The sequence below is a fragment of the Phyllostomus hastatus genome, unplaced genomic scaffold, assembly GCF_019186645.2.
Source record: "Phyllostomus hastatus isolate PE091 unplaced genomic scaffold, TTU_PhHast_1.1 phas_scaffold_46, whole genome shotgun sequence".
Lineage (NCBI taxonomy): Eukaryota > Metazoa > Chordata > Mammalia > Chiroptera > Phyllostomidae > Phyllostomus > Phyllostomus hastatus.
The window spans coordinates 1,046,247-1,064,376 of record NW_025334032.1 but is presented as its reverse complement, the minus strand read 5'-3'; the positions used below and the strand labels follow the sequence as shown (position 1 = coordinate 1,064,376).

Here is an 18,130-nt window from a genome sequence, read left to right as displayed (position 1 = left end):
AACAAAGATATTGTGGCATTGAACAATGCCCTAGATAAAATGGACTTAACTGATATATATAGAGAGACTTTCTTTCCAAAGAAGCTAAATACACGTTCTTTTCAAATGTACATGGAACAATTTAAAAGACAGACCACATGATAGGGCACAAAGCAAGACTCAAAAAATTCAAGAAATTTGAAATCATGTCAAGAATTTTCTCTGACCACAAGGGACTGAAAATAGAAACCAACCTCAAGGGAAAAACCTGAAAAGACTCAAACTCATGGAGATTGAATAGCATGCTATTAAACAATAAATGGGTCAAGAATTAGATTCGAGAAAAAAATCAAAACGTTTCTGGGAAAAACTAAAAATGAACTCATAACAGCTCAAAACTTATGGGACACAGTGAAGGCAGTCCTGAGAGAGAAGTTCATAGTGATACAGGCCTACCTAAAAAAGATAGAAATATTTAAAACAAACAACCTAACCCTAAGTCTACAAGAATGCGAGGAACAACAAAGACAGCCCAGAGCAAGTAGAAGGAAGGAAATAACCAAGATCAGAGCAGAAAAAATCACATAGAGACTAAAAGCACAATTCTAGGGAACAATGAATACAAGAGCAGGTTCTTTAAAAAGATAAACAAAATTGACAAGCTTCTAAGCAGGCTCATCAAGAAAAAAAGAGAGAAGACCCAAATAAACACAATTAGAAATGAAAGAGGAGAGATTACAACTGACATCACAGAAATACAAAGGATTGTAAGAAATTACTATGAAGAACCATATGCCAAGAAATTTGAAAACCTAGGTGAAATGGACAAATTTCTAGAAAAATGTAATCTTTCAAAACTCAATGAAGAAGCAGAAAGCCAGCCCTGGCTGGCGTAGCTCAGTGGATTGAGTGTGGGCTGTGAACCAAAGTGTCACAGGTTCGATTCCCAGCCAGGGTACATGCCTGGGTTGCAGGCCATAACCCTCAGCAACCACACATTGATGTTTCTCTCTCTCTCTCTATCTCTCTCCCTTCCCTCTCTAAAAATAAATAAATAAAATCTTTAAAAAAGAAAGCAATTTATACTTAAAACAAACAAAAAAAGAAGCAGAAAGCCTGAAGAGACCAATAACAGCAGATGAAATTTAAGCAGTAATAAAAAACTCCTGACACACTAAAGCCGTGGACCAGACAGTTTCACAGTAGAATTCTACAAAGCATTTAAGGAAGAGCTAACCCCTATCCTTCACAGACTATTCCCCAAAATCCAAAATGATGGAATACTCCCAAAATTTTTTTTTATAAAGCCAGCATCATCCTAATCCTAAATTCAGATAAATAGAGAAGAAAGAAAGAAAACTTCAGGTCAATATAACTAACAAATATAGATGCTAATATCCTCAACAAAATATTGGCAAACTTCATACAGCATTATAGTAAAAAGATCATACACCATGGTCAAGTGGGAATCATCCTAAGGATGCAAGAATGGTACAATATTTGCAAATCAATAAATGTAATACATCACATAAACAAAAGCAAAGACAAAAATCATATGATCATATCAATAGATGTGGAAAAAGCATTTGATAAGACAAAACACCCATTTATGATAAAAACACTCAGCAAAGTGGGAATAGAAAGAGCATTCCTCAACATAATAAAGGCCATATATGGGAAACCTACAGTCAACATCATACTCAATGGGCAAAAACTAAAATCTTTCTCACTAAGATCGGGAACAAGACAAGGTTGTCCACTTTCACCTCTTTGATTCAACACAGTACTGGAAGTTTTAGCCACAGCAATCAGACAAGAAAAGGAAATAAAAGGCATCAAATTGGAAAGAAGGAAGGAAACTGTCATTGTTTGCAGATGATGTGATAGTGTACATAGAAAATCCTATAGTCTATGTCAAAAAACTGCTTGACCTAATAAATGAAACTGGCCAAACAGGAAGTCAATATCCAGAAATCGAAGACAGTTTTGTATACCAGCAATGAAACATCAGAAGCAGAAATTGGGGAAAAAATACCATTTGCTATAACAACAAGGAAAATAAAATACTTTGGAACAGACCTAACCAAAGTGGTAAAAGACCTGTACTTAGAAAACTACACAAAACTGAAGAAAGATATCAAGGAAGACAGAAACAAATGGAAACATATATTGTGTTCATGGATCAGAGGAATTAACTTCATCAAAATGTCCATATTACCCAAAGCAATTTATAGATTCATGCAATACCTATTAAAGTACCAATAGCATATTTTACAGATATAGAAAAAGACAAATTTATATGGAACCATAATTGACCCATAATAACTACTGCAATGTTGAGAAAAAAGCAAAGTAGGAGGGATCACAATACCTGATACTAAACTGCATTACAAGGCAACTGTAATCATAACAGCCTGGTACTGGCATAAAAACAGACACAGCAGTGAAACAGAACAGAAAGCCCAGAAATAAATGCAAGTGTCCCCAGTCAATTAATTTTCAAGAAAGGGGGAAGGAGCATACAATGGAAAAAAAATAGCATCTTTAACAAGTGGTGTTGGGAGAGCTAGACAGATACATACAAAAAAAAAAAGAAAGAAAGAAAAGAAACTTGAGCACCAACTTACGCAGTGCACAAAAATAAATTCAAGGTGGATAAAATATTTAAATTTAAGTTGTGACACAATCAATGTCTCAAAGGAGAACATAAGCAGGAAAATCTCAGATATTTCTCACAGCATTATTTTCCCTGATATGTCCCCTAGAGCAAGGGATATAAAGGAAAGAATGAACAAATGGGATCTCATCAAAATAAAAAGCTTCTGCATGGCTAAAGAAAACAGTATTAAAATAAAAAGAGAACCAACTGTAGGAGAAAACATATTTGTCAATCATATCTCTTACAAGGGTTTGATTTCCAAAATACATAGATAACTCACATGATTCCAGTCTAAGAAGACAAGCAACACAATTAAAAATGGGAGAGCACTTGAGAATGGAACTTCCTTCCATTCTCAAAGGAAGACATACAAAGGGTCCAGAGTCACATGAAATGATGCTCAGTGTTGCTAACTGTCAGAGAGATGCAAATTAAAACCACAATGAGATACCACTTCACACCATTGAGAATGACTATCATAAACAAAGCAACAAACAACAAGTGTTGGAAAGATTGTGGAGTAAAGGGAACCCTAGTGCACTGTTGGTGGAATTGCAGACTACTACAACCACTATGGAAAACAGTATGAAATTTCCTCAGAAAACTAAAAATAGATCTGCCCTTTGACCCGACAATTCCACTTCTAGGATTATATCCTAGGAACTCTGGAACACCAATCCAAAAGAACCTATGTACCCCAATGTTCATAGCAGCACAATTTAAAATAGCCAAGTGCTGGAAGCAACCTAGGTGCTCATCATTAAATGAATGTACCAAAAATTTATGGTACATTTACAGAGTGGAATTCTATGCAGCAGGAAGAAAGAAGGTGCTCCTATCTTTTGCAACAGTATGGATGGAACTGGAAAGCATTATGGTAAGCAAAATAAGCCAGGAAATGAAAGGCAAATACCATATGACCTCACCTTTAACAGGAACCAAGTCAACAAAACAAACAAGCAAGCAAAATATAATCAACAACACTGAAATTGAGAACAGGCAGACAGTGACCAGAGGGGATTGAATTTCAGGGGGAAAGTGTGAAAGGTTTACAGGAACAATTATAAAGGATACATTGACAATAACAGGGGGTGGGTGGAAATGGGAGGAAGGTGGGGAGGGCTGGCAGATTGGGCTGGTGTGTGGGTAAAAGGAAGAAAAATGTACTTGAACAAACAATTACAAAAATAAAAATATGTAGTCCAATAAAGGTGCTAAAATCCTCAACAAAATATTAACTAACTGAATACAGCAATGCCAAAAGAAAAAAAAGATTATACACCATAATCAAATGTGATTTATTCTGGGAATGTAAAGATGGTGTAACATTCACAAATCAATGAATGTGATTCACTGCATAAACAAAATGAAGGATAAAAACCACATAATCATATCAACAGATGCAGAAAAACCTTTGATAAATCTAGCACAGATTTATGTTAAAAACTCTCAGCAAGGTGGGAAAGAGGGAACATAATGAAACATAATGAAGGTCACATATGGCAAGCCCACTGCCAGCATCATATTCAACAGGCAGAAGTACAAGTGTACCACTCTAAGACTGGAAACAATACAGGGATGTCCGCTTTCACCTGTCTTATTAACATAGTCCTGGAATTTGTAGCACAGCAATCAGACAAGAAGAAAAAAATGAAAGGCATCTAAATTGTAAAAGAGGAAGTGAAACTGTCTTTATTGGCAGGTGAATGATGCTGTACATAGAGAACCCCAAAGATTCCACTAAGTAACTTCTAAAACTATAAATGAATTCAGCAAAGTGTAGCAGGGTACAAAATTAATATCCAGAAATCAGTTGCATTTTTATATGCCAATAATGAATTAACAGAAATGGAAAGTAAGAAAACAATCTTATCCACAATTCCTTCAAAAAGAATAAAATACCTAGTAAGAAACCTAACAAAGGTTGTAAAAGACCTGTACTCAGAAAACTATAAGACACTGAAAAGAAATTAAAGAAGATACAATAAGTGGAAGCACATAGCATGTTCATGGATAGAAAGAATTAACATAATTAAAATGTCCATACTAACTAAAGCAATGTATAGATTCAATGCAATTCCTATCAGGATACCAATGACATATTTTAAAAAACTAGAACAAATATTTCAAAAATTTATATGGAATACTAAAGGCCCCACATAGCAATAGTGATCTGGAGAAAGAAGAACAACGTTGGAGGAATCACACTACCTAATATCAAAGTATACTACAAGGCCATAGTAATCAAAACAGACATATATATCAATGGAAGAGAATGGAGAGTTCAGAAATAAACCCGCAACTTCATAGTTATTTAATATTTGACAGAGGAATCAAGTACATACATTGGGCTAAAGATAGTTTATTCAGTAAATGGTATTGGGAAAATTTGACAAATAAGTGCAGAAAATTAAAAGTAGACCACCTTACACCACACACACAAGAATAAATTCAAAATGGATCAAAGACTTCAATGTTAGACACGTAATCATAAAAATCCTAGAAGTAAACACAGGCAGAAAAATCTCAGATATTGCTTGTAGAAATTTTTATCTGGTATATCTCCCCAGGCAAGGGAAACAAAGTAAAAAAAATAAATAGAATTTCATCAAACTAAAATGCACAGGGAAGGAACTCTCCAACAAATAAAGCCAACCTAAGGAATGGGAGAACATATTTGCCAATACATCCAATAAGGGGTTAATATTTAAAATTTATAAAGTACTTACAAAATTCACACCATAAAACCAAACAACCCAATTTAAAAAATGGGCAAAGGAACTGTATAGACACTTCTCCAAAGAGGACAAACATGTTGCCAATAGATGCATGAAAAGATGCTCAACATCACCAATCATCAGAGAAATGCAAAAAAAAAAAAAAAAAACACAATGAGATACAATCTCACACCTGTCAGAATGTCTATCATTCATAAATCAACAAACAAGTGCTAGTGAGGATGTGGAGAAAGGGGAACCCGTTTGCAGTATTGGTGGAAATACAGACTGATGGAGCCACTGTGGGAAGAAGCAGTATGGAGATACCTCAAAAGATGAGAAGAGGATCTTCCTTTTGACCCAGCAATTTCCCTTCTGGGAATATATCTAAAGGAACCCAAAACACTAAATCTAAAGACCATAAGAACCCCTAAGTTCATTTCAGCATTATTTATACATTTGAAGATATGGATGCAGCTCAAGTGTCCATCAATAGATGAGTGGATAAAACAACTGGGAAATTTATACAATGGTATTCTACTTGGCCATAAAAAAAGAAAAAATTCCCCTTTGCAACAGTATGGATGGACCTAGAGAACATTATGCTAAGTGAAATAAGCCAGTCAGAGAAAGACAAATACCATATGATTTCACACATATGTGGAATCTAATGAATAAACTGAACTAACAAAACAAGCAAACCAGAGACTGATGAAGAACAGATGACAGCTAGTGGGAGGAGAGTTAGGAAGTGGAAGGATTAAGCAAAAATGAAAAAGAACTTATAGACATGGACAACAGTGTGGTGATTGTGGGGGTGTTGGAGGTATAAGGGGACTAAACAGTAAAGGAAAAACATATAATAAAGATGATATATTTTAAAGAAAGTAAAGGAGTTCTCTAAAAACATCTGCTTAAGGGCACATGGAAGAACCACTGGGCTTGAGCCAAGACATGTTGGCTCCAGTTTCAGCTCTTTACTTTCCCAAGAGCCCAACTTGTGTATCTATATTATTGTGGAGCAAAGCTGATAGTCTGTAGTACCATAGATTACCCCATGACTATTTCCATGGATCTTAAGGAGTGCTTTGAGTCTTGATGAAAGTTTCTGGAATATCAGTCTTACCATGCCTTGAAATGTGAGTCTGTCTGGGTTACTGTTTTAGGTCATGTTCAATGGCAAGCAGGTACTGAGATAGCAATTTGGAGATTTGCACACAGGAGATTTATTGGGCGTGAGGGGAGTAGGATTAGGCAGAAGGAGAAGTTGACATCTAATGCAGTCCAAATAAAGGCTCTCATCAATCATATAGGGAGCATTGGATATGGGATGGGTATTCAGAGATGCTCAGAATTTAGGCAGAGAAATCAGCTTTTGAAATTCCACATTGACAAGGTATTGGAGGCTGTATCTTTGAGAAGGAGCTATAAACTTGGAAAAGGTGACTTCCTTAGCCCAAGAACATAACCTAGAGAGGGTCTCAATTGTACCATCAGCAGCAAACACTCCTGGCAGTTAGGGAAATGAGCTAATGAGAAAATCTGGAGCAATTACTACAGATACTGTTATTTTATTTTTGCTTCCATGTTGTGTTGAGATTCTAGGAATTAGGGGTTTGTTTGCTACACTCTCCCTAGTATTGTTAGCTGTCTTTAGTGCCTGAATGCTCTGATTGTACTTTGAGTGTAGATGAGGTATTCAAGGAAATGGATCCTGGGAAGAGAGGCCATATGAGAAGGTTGGGGTGAACATAAGAAAATGGAGAAGGATTTTTATGTAACCTGCCATATTCTGTGATTCATCTGAGTCTGTGCACCCTCATAATGAACATGTTTCAGTGAACCAAATGTTACTCTCTAAAGAAAAATGAAAATTGTAATTTAGAGTGAAGAAGGAAGGCCCATGCCCAACAGTGGCAAGTACAAACAAATACACAACACCAGCGAGGTCACATAGAATGCAGCTGAAGGAAGATTGCTATAATTTTTTTAGAGGAATGGGTAGAAGTGACAGAATTATTTTGATAGGTTAAGAATATCTCCCTATTGGGACTTCTGGCCAAGATGGAGGTGTAGGTAGACACACTGTGCCTCCTTGCACAACCAAAAGAAGGACAACAAAAATTTAGAAACAAATAAACAAATGAACAAACAAAAAACTGACAGAAAACTGAACTGTATGGAAGTCTGACAACCAAGGAGGTAAAATAGACACATTCATCCAGACCGGTAGGAGGGACAGAGTTGGGCAGTTGAGCAAAGAGGGGTCGAGGCAAAAAAAAGTGATGGCTGGCAGACCCCAGGTGTGGGGTGGCAGTGGGTGAACCCAGTGAGGTGGCGGATTGTGGAGAGGCATGGCACTCAAGGTGGCTGGTGGAACAGTCTGCCCTACATTCATGTGCAGATAAACCAGATGAAACTGGGGAGTGAGACAGACCGCACAACACAGGGCTCCAGCATGGGAAAACAAAGCCCCAGAACCTCTGATTGAAAACACCTGTGGGGGTTGAGGTACCAGGAGAGACTCCCAGCCTCACAGGAGAGTTCTTTGGAGTGACCCATAGGGTCCTAGAACATACACAAACCCACCCACATGGGAATCAGCACCATAAGGGCCCAATTAGCTTGGAGGAAGTGGCAGAAGGGAGTGAAATCCAGCAGAGAGCAGAGCAAGCACCATTGTTCCCTCTTGGACCCCTCCCCCACAAACAGAATTGCAATGCAGTGATGTGAGTTGCCCTGCTCTGGTGAACACCTAAGGTGCCGCCCCTCACTACATAACAGTCACATCAAGACAAAAAAAAACGGCCCAAATGACAGAACAGCTCAAAGCTACAGAACAAATACAACACCAGGGACTAAGAGATAGCCAACCTATCAGATGCACAGTTTAAAGCACTGATGACCAGGATGCTCACAGAATTGGTTGAATTTGGTCGCAAATTAGACGAAAAAATGAGGGCTACACTAAGTGAAATGAAGGAAAATGCACAGGGAACCAATAGTGATGGGAAGGAAACTGGACTCAAATCAATGAAGTGGTCCAGAAGGAAGAAAGAAACAACCAAACAGAAAAAAAGGAAGAAATAATAATTCAAAAAAATAAGGAGAGGCTTAGGGACCTCCAGGAAACCTTTAAACATTCCAACATCTGAATTATAGGGGTACCAGAAGGGGAAGAGGAAGAACAACAAGTGGGAAAATTATTTGAACAAGTAATAAAGAAGAACTTGCCCAATCTGGCAAAGGAAATAGACTTCCAGGAAGTCCAGGAAGCTCAGAGAGTCCCAAAGAAGTTGGACCCAAAGAAGAACATACCAAGGCACATCATAGTTACATTAGCCAAGATTAAAATGAAGGAGAGAATCCTAGAAGCAGTAAGAGATGAGTTGACAGTTACCTACAAAGGAGTGCCCATCAGACTGTCAGATGATTTCTCAAAAGAGATCTTACAGGCAAGAAGGGGCTGGAAAGAAGTATTCGAAGTCATGAAAGGCAAGGACCTATATCCAAGATTGCTCTAATCAGCAAAGCTTTCATTTAGAATGGAAGGGCAGATAAAGTGCTTCTCACATAAGGTCAAGTTAAAGAAGTTGATCATCAGCAAGCCCTTATTATATGAAATGTTAATGGGACTTATCTAAGAAAAAGAAGATAAACAAACATGTATAGTAAAATGACAGCAAACTCACAATTATTAACAGCCACACCTAAGACAAAAACAAACTAAGCAAACAACTAGATCAGGAACAGAAGTACAGAAGTAGAGATTACATGGAGGGCTAGCAACAGGGGAGTGGGAGGAGGAAAGGGGGAAAAGGTACAGAGAATAAGTAGCATTGATGGTAGGAAGAAAATAGACAGGCGGAGGGCAAGAATAGTATGGGAAATGTAGAAACTAAAGAACTTATGACACATGGACCTAAATTAAAGGCAGGGAAGGGGATTTGGGGGGATGGGACAACTGTAATAGCATAATCCATAAAATAAAAAAATAAAGCTCAAAAAAAGAATTTCTTCTTATTGTCACTTTTCCTTCATGTGATCTCATTTGCTCTTTTCCACCTATTTTGATTGGAAGTGGGACCATGCAAAATTTTTAAGTATATTTTATTGATTATGCTATTATAGTTTTTCCAATTATCCCTCTTTATCTTCCCTCTACCCTGCACTCCCCAACCCATCAGCATCCCCCCCTTAGTTTATGTCCATGGGTTGTTCATATAAATTTTTCCAGTTCTCTGTTTCCTATACCATTTTTGACCTCTCCGCATCTATTTTATGCCTACCAATTATGCTTATTCTTCCCTGTACATTTTCCCCTCTATTCCTCCCTTCCCCTTCCTCACTAAAAACTCGCCATGTGGTGTCCATTTCTCTGATTCTGTTCCTGTTCTATTTGTTGGCTTAGTTTTTGTTTTTGTTTTCATTGTTTTTCTTTCTTTTTTAAAGGTTCATTTGTTGATAGCTGTGTTTGTTGTCATTCCACTGTTCATATTTTTATCTTCTTTTTCTTATATAAGTTCCTTTAACATTTAATATAATAAGGGCTTGATGATGATGAACTCCTTTAACTTGACTTTATCTGGGATGCACTTTATGTGTCCTTCCATTCTAAATAACTTTGCTGGATAGAATATTCTTGGATGTAGGTCCTTGCCTTTGATGACTTCAAATACTTCTTTTCAGCCTCTTTTTGCCTGTAAGGTTTCTTTTGAGAAATCAGCTGATAGCCTTATGGGAACTCCTTTGTAGGCAACTCTTTCATTTCCTTTTGCTGCTTTTAAGATTCTCTCTTTGTCTTTAATCTTGGGTAACTTAATGATGATGTGCCTTGGTGTGTTCCTCTTTGGGTCCAACTTCTTTGGGACTCTCTGAGCTTCCTGGGCTTCCTGGAAGTCTATGTCCTTTGCCAGACTGGGGAAGTTTTTCTTCATTATTTGTTCAAATAACTTTTCAATTTCTTGCTGTTGTTCTTCTCCTTTTGACACCCCTATAATTTGGATATTGGAACATTTCAAGTTGTCCCAGTGGTGAAAAAATCTCTATTTTTTTTAATTCTTTTATCTTCATTCTGTTGTGGTTGGATATTTATTTCTTCCTTTTGTTTCAAATCATTGATTTGAATCCTGGTTTCTTTCCTGTCACTGTTGGTTCTCTGAATATTTTGCTGTATTTTATTTTGGGTATCTTTCATTTGTTCTTTCATTTTTTGACCAAATTCAGTCAGTTCTGTGAGCATTTTGATTACCAGGGCTTTAAGTTCTCCACCACATAGGTTGGCTATCGCCTCATCACTTAGTTTTTTTCTGACATTTTTTGCTGTTCTTTCGTTTTGGTCATATTTCTTTGTTTGGGGCACCTATTACATTGTAAGGGGGAGGAGCCTTAGGTATTCACCTAGTAAGGGCAACCTTCCTTATTGTGCTGCAGTGTTGCTTGTTGGGAAAGGGCCAAAGAGGGAACAATGCATCTCTCTTGCTCATCTCTAGCTCACTTTCCAGGGAACTCTCATGTGAGACTGGGAATTTGTCCTAACAGGGCAACCACCATCGTCCACAGCCAGCTCTGAGTCTTAGTTTCCCCTTAAGTCAACCAAGCCTGTGCAGCCTGCTGTCTAGCCACAGCCAGACCCACCCAAATGGTCCATGGCCTCACAGTGGTTTTCCTCCATCCACCGCCTTACCAGTCTGGTTTTTCTGTTTGACTGTTTCTTTAATTCTGTGGTTGTCAGAGTTCCAAGCAGTATGATTTTCTGGCACTTCTGGTTGTTTATTAACTTTAAATTGGTTGTTATCTTTTTTTTGGTTGTGTTAGGAAGCAAAGGGATTCTACCTACACCTCTATTTTGGCTGGAACTCTGGGACCATCGAAATTTTAATTACAGGGAATAAAGATGGAATTTGAGAGCAGAAAAAAATTGGCAAAATAAATCCTTATATATAAAACATGCTTTCTGAACTCGGCACCTGGTTTTCCTGACTCTGACTGATGTCCATGTCTTTTTTTTTTATTGCAGTTTTAATTCAGACATGAGTCTCTCATTTTAGCTTTACCCTGTACTGAAGGATTCTTGGCATCAATGAACTTATCATGGTTGACAGGATAATTTTATAGTTAGACAAATTCAAAAGAAACAAAGTTCCTTTTTCTTCAATAAGCCTTTTCCATTAGCAGTCTCAGGACTTGGCAACCATCATTTGGATTATATGTAGCTATGTGGCCAATTTAGAAAGCCTTGAAGTTTTTTTTTTTTATTGAGGTAGCATAAGTTTAAATGTGAACCACTATTTTTGCATAATAACCACATATAAACAGTACTAGCTAAGATGGGACTCTTTCTAAAGTGGGCACTTATGTTCATAAAGATTCCATGACATTGTTTTATTATTTTACCCCCTAAGGCAGAGGATGAAACTAAGACTGGGAGAAGCTAGGTAAATTGTGCTGGTTTGGAGATGGAATTTAAATCTAGGTGCCAACACCTTTGTGCCACTTCCTCTACTGCTTTCAGTTCCTACAGGATTGGAAAGAGGGAGTCGTTTGAATAGGAAAACAAGAAACATGCTCAAACTGGCTTCCTAGGCAAAAGACATTTTTGAAGTTCCTTTTTGCAGCTCAGACCATTTTCTTTTAACCCAGAAAGTAAAGGTCAAAAGGATCCTTAAGATTTGAGAGTCAGAACCTTAAGATTGAATTTGGCAACTCTACAATTGATTTGGGAATTTTTGGCATGAAAGTGGGTTTTGAGGACATAGTGTTACAGAACAAACAAGGGGAGCCTGGGACGATATACTATTACTGAAAGAAACCCCCAGGTCCATTATGTCTGCCGTCTATAGGAAAGATGTCTCTCAATGCCAGAGATTCGTGAAAAGGAAAGGAAATGTTTATTTAATGCTATACAAACCTAAAGTAGTGACCTAATGTCTTCATCAAAAACCCTAAAGCCCATTAAAACACCCACAAACAGACACAGTCCTTAAATTGATCTATTTTTGACTATCTGACTTTGTGATGTGAACTTCTATGGTGGGAGGCCTTTGAGGTTCAGTGGATCAGTCTCCTTGAGCATCTGAACTTGATGCTCTTGGGATATCTTTTATGCCTCTTATGCTGATTATCTAGATGTAATTTGGTTTTGATTGTTGTTGGGTGTTTCTTTGGTGGGCCCTTCCTTCCAAGTGTTTGACTGAGGTTCAATCTTCCCACATCTTGTGTGCAGTTGTGCAGGTGTGGTCTGAACAAAACCACAGAGCTGAAGAAACAAACCCACACCTGCAACCCCCCCACACACAATCCCATTACAATTAGCAAATTAAACAGGATTAATAAGGGTCTAACAAGATTAAGACTACTATAAGAAAGGAGAGTGGATTGAGATGACCTATTGAAAGAGAAATGATTTTGAGAGGGTAGAGGGAGGAACACTAATAAGAGTTGAGAATTGAGCAATGGAAAGAGAGAAGGTAAATTTTACCTCATGTATAAAAAAGGAAATGAAGAATGTGGAATGGAGTATGAGAAAGGAAGCGTATCATATTAGGTCTATACAGAAATTAAAATAATATAAAATTCAGCAAAGTGATAGAAAGAAAAAAGAAGGTAATAATTAATAATTGATAAACATATAGGAGCCAAATGGGAGAGAAATATCCACTGGAGTACTGTCAACAAGAAACAAACTAAAATTAATATAGGTGGTATTGGAATAAGAAGGAAAAAAAGAAACAAAGAAAAGCCTAAGAGGTGGTTTGGTTGTGCAGAGGGGAAAAGTATATATACTTACATCTACAGCTTGGCTGGAAGACCTATGTATATATATATTTTTAAAAAGACCATGGTTTTCCTGGCTGGTGTAGCTCAGTGGATCAAGCACAGGCCTGTGAACCAAAGGGTTGCCAGTTTGTTTCCCAGTCAGTGCTCATGCCTGGGTTGTAGGTCAGGTCCCCAGTAGGGGTCAAGCAAGAAACAACCACACATTAATGTTTCTCTCCCTCTCTTTCTCTCTCCCTTACCCTCTCTATAAAAATAAATAAATAAAATCTTTAAAAAAAACCATTTAAAAAAATAAAAAGACCATGGTTTGGGACATGCTGAAAGCCTGTAACACATATGATTATTCTCATTCTGTTTACACCACTACCTGATGCTGTGGCCAAGGGCAAATCTATCCACTTCTCTGTTTTGACTGTGTTTCATTCCAACGTGAGGAATTCAAGTGAAATGCAACATAGTGGTAATTTCCAACAGCTTTAGTCACTAAAATGTATTTGTCCAACTGATGCTGCTTAATATTGGTTTCTGGCACATGTTCCCCAAGGCTCAAAGCATGTCAAGGGGCATGTGTCTTAGGCGCATTTCTGGAGTTGATGGCTAATTTGGGGTCAGCAATCACAAATAAAAAAGGCACTTACTCTTATGTGTAGAATAGAATACTGACACTCACCTATCATTTGATTGATATTTTACCATTCACAGTGTACCTTCTTTGAGCCTCAGAGAAAATGTATGATTCAGCAACATTCTGCTGTGTGGTATCAGAGCAAGAAGCTTCACAAACTTTCTTTCTGCATGTCTAGGCTCCTAGAGCATTTGGAGAAAAACATCTGCACACAGAATTAATTCATTATTAAAGTGTAGTGATTAACAGTTCAATTTGGAGTCACTTAGAAGAATGGCCCATAAAATGAATGTGAGGCGAACATAATGAGAAACTCCCAGAGCTAAGGCATCAATTGAGGGCAAACTGAATACCATGTTCAAAGAACAGCCCAGAAACTGTCTGTAGCATAGAAGAGAAGTGCTGCCAGAGTCTCATCAGGAGTGAGTAATGGAAAGCCAAGCTGGAAAAAACCAAATATTTGGGAAAGAGAGAATTATTATTTATGTGTCCTATGCATTAGGGAACTGCTGGAAGTTTAGACATAAAAGGGTAGGTAAGTGTTTCATTCACTTAGAATGAATCAATTTGTTGTATCTTGTTATCTTCTACATGAGAAGGAAATGTAAGGGATATTTGGAGAGAAAAGACCCCTCAAAAACACACTTACCCTGACCAGTGTGGTTCAGTTTGTTGAGTGTCATCCCACAAACCAAAGAGTTACCAACTTGATTCCTGGTCAGGGCACATGCCTGAATTGTGGGCCAGGTCCCCACTGGGTATATGTTTCTCTCACACATGGATGTTTCTCTCCCTCTCATTTGCCTTCCCTTCCCCTCTCTCTAAAATTAATTTAATAAAATCTTAAAAGAAATAAAAAAAAAACTCAATGAAAGCTATGGATTTTTCCAAGCTACTAGTATCTTATTTGTGGTTAGGTTTTCTCTTAGCTTCTTTTTACAAAAGAATTTATTTATTTATTTTTAGACAAAGGGAAGTGTGGGAGAAAGAGAAGGAGAGAAACATCAATGTGTGGTTGCCTCTCATACACCTACTCCCACACCAGGGACCTGGCCCAAAACCCAGGCACGTGCCCTGACCTGGAATCAAACCAGCAATCCTTTCTGTTCACAGGCTGGCACTCAATGCACTGAGCCACAACAAGCAAGGCTCTCTGAGCTTCTTGAATTCATGTTGTGGGTTTCAAAATTCTATTCTGAATTCAAATTTTTACTTTTCTTCAAAGGACTAAGAAGTTACCAATATGCGTTAAACAAAGAGAAAATGCACCAAACTTGAGAAAGAAAATCAAAAGACAGTAAAGTAGGAATGTTCACATTTATTCACTTGCATGGAGCTTGACTCATTTTCTAAGTAAATGACACATTGATCCTACTCTGTAATTTAGGCTTTTTGTGCCTGAAAGTTGTCATCTGTAAAGTAGGGCTGTAATTAGGATTAGATGAGTCAATGTATATAAAGTACTTGGTACAGTGGGCAAACTGCATAATTATTAAATGTTAGCTATTGTTCATATCCCAGTGAGTACTGTGGCTTCTATAAATCCTTAAAAAACAATGGTCCTTGAACACAATGAACAAGAACTTTTTAGGGGTTTGTTAGGTCCGCTAAACTTGACCATCCTTGCCTTTCCTTCGCAGAAATCTTAGCTAGCTAAAATTATTGATCCAGGTAGCAAGATCCACACTTCAACATGACTGATCCTGCTCACTAAAAATTTCCAGAAAGTAATCATTTCAGGCTGAAATTGCCCATGCTTACTCTCAACCTAATGGAAATGTGCTTGCATGAAAGATAGGGGCAAAAGCCATTTCTTGCTTTGGGGTGACTGGAATTGAAGAACAAATATAATTGTTTTCCTATCTCAATTTTTGCCTTTTAGCTGAACTTTTAAAAATTACTAAACATTATATATTTAAGCTTCCCTTAGCCCTGAATATAAACAGCTACCTGCTTTGAAGCTCTTGTTATTTTTTAAGATCTTTTCAATTTCCCTTGAGACAAAGTGGTCTGAAGTTGAAAATTTGTCCTTTTTTAATATTCAAGTTTTTCAGCTAAAATGCTATACATGATTTTTCTCTTAACTTCATAACACATGCTACAGCTCTGAGGTGCTGGTAAAATGAGTTTGGAAAGTATTTTCAACAGAATTAAATGCCAAAAGCCCTATACTCTATCCACTTAGTGTATGCAACGACAGGACCTTTTCTTCATGATGACAAAACATTCAGATGATGTGTCTGAAAATGTCAATCTCTCCCTTTCCAGACTGAGCAGGACTTCCAGTCCCTAACCTGGTGCCCACCACAATGGATGTATTAATAAATGAATGAATGAGTGAACAAATGGGCATTGTGTAGACCAAATAAAGCAGATGGTTTAATGAATATTTTACTTTTCTGGATATTTCTTAGAAATGTTATAAGGTTTCTTTCATTATAACTATTTTATTTCTCAAACACAAAGACTTATTTCTTTGTCTGTATCACCATCAGCTATCAGTAGCCAAGTTATATAAGTATTGGTAATATATCTTCAAACCCATGATCACTCAGTTGTAACTGTTCACTGTATAGCAATCATGGTCCAACCTTGCCAACAATAAGTGACTGTGAAATGAGACTTTTCTAAGCTCCTTCCTCTCTTCCACACTCTCCTAACCCCAAAATATGCTCTAATCTAAATTAGGAAATATTTGGATAGAAGACAGGACTTTAGGAGGGGAGATATTTGATACAAAAAAGCAGCACTCAAGCACTTCCTTTAACTTGATTCTGGGTCAGAGCAACCACCAGGTTTTGTAAACTCTCAAGAATTCAGAAATAATGGCCCAGAAAACTTGCATTCCATTCACACTTCTACATTGACAAATATGAGTTCTATTGAGTCTTAAGCTTCTAAAATGTAAAAATCATGACATTTGCTTCCTTGTATTCTCAGGATCCTCAAATGTGTTTATGAAAGGAAGGAAAAAGAAATGAGTGGTTAACTCCTACAACTACAAGAACTGGAGGAACAACAACAAACAAAGCCTACAGAGAGTAGAAGGAAAGACATAACCAAAATCAGAGCAACATTAAACAACGTGGAGACTAAAACAACAATCCAAAGGATCAATAAATCCAGGAGCTGGTTCTTTGAAAAGATAAACAAAATTGACAAGCATTTAAGCAGATTTGTCAAGGACAAAAGAGAGGATCAAAATAAATAAATTCAGAAATGAAAGAGGAAAGATTACAACTGATAACACAGAGATACAGAGGATTGTAAGAAATTACTATGAAGACCTGTTTGTATCTTCCTTAATTTCCTTTTCACTGTTGTGTAGTTTTCTGAGTACAGGTCTTTTACCTTCTTGGTTAGGTTTATTCCTAAGTATTTTATATTTTTTGTTGCTATATCAAATGGGATTTTTATCCTGATTTTTGTTTCTAATATTTCATTGCTGGTATACAAAAATGCCTTTGATTTCTGAATATTGACTTTGTATTCACTGTTTTGTCAAATTCATTTATTAGGTCAAGTAGTTTTTTCGGTAGAATCTATAGGATCTTCTATATACACTATCATGTCATGCAAACAATGAAAATTTTGCTTCCTCCTTTCCAATTTGGGTGCCTTTTATTGCTTCTTCTTCTCTGATTGCTGTGCGTAGAACTTCCAATACTTTGTTGAATAGAAGTGGTGAAAGTGGACTTCCTTGCCTTCTTCCTGATCTTAGTGGGAACATTTTTAGTTTTTGCCATTTGAGTATGATGTTGACTGTAGGTCTCTCATATATGACCTTTATCATGTTGAGGAATGCTACTTTCTCACTATTCCCACTTTGCTGAGTGTTTTCCCCCCATAAATCGGTGCTGTACCTTATCAAATATGTTTTCTGCATCTATTGATATGATCGTGATATTTTTGTCTTTCAATTTGTTTATGTGATGTATTATGTTTATTGATTTGTGAATGTTTTACCACCTTTGTATCCCTGGGATTAATCCTACTTGATTATGGTATATGATCTCTTTAATGTAGAAAGGGTCTATGGACAAAATCAAAGAGGGGTAGGATCAAAGCGGGGAGGGGGAGGGCTGAGGTGGAGAGAATAGTGGGAGTAAAATGGAGACAGCTGGACTGGAACAACAATTAAATAAATAAATAAAAAGAAATTACCACAAACAACTATATGCCAAGAATTTGAAAACCAGGGTAATGGACAAATCTCTAGAAAAATATAATCTTTCAAAAATGAAAGAAAAATAAGTAGAAAGCCTGAACAGACCAATAACAGCTGTTGAAATCAAAGCAGTAATAAACAAAACTCTTGGAACACAATAGCCCTGGACCTGATGGTTTCATAGGAGAATTTTACAAAACATT

At 37.1% G+C, this 18,130-nt stretch overlaps 1 long non-coding RNA gene across 1 annotated transcript in view; it reads left to right on the top strand.

The window, feature by feature from the left end:
* Positions 1–17,007, top strand: part of LOC123807570 — a 296,001-nt gene extending 278,994 nt beyond the window's left edge. The window contains exon 4 of the long non-coding RNA XR_006783669.1: positions 16,700–17,007. This is a non-coding gene — a long non-coding RNA (uncharacterized LOC123807570). The remainder of the gene's footprint in view (positions 1–16,699) is intronic.
* The last annotated feature ends 1,123 nt before the right edge of the window (positions 17,008–18,130 follow it).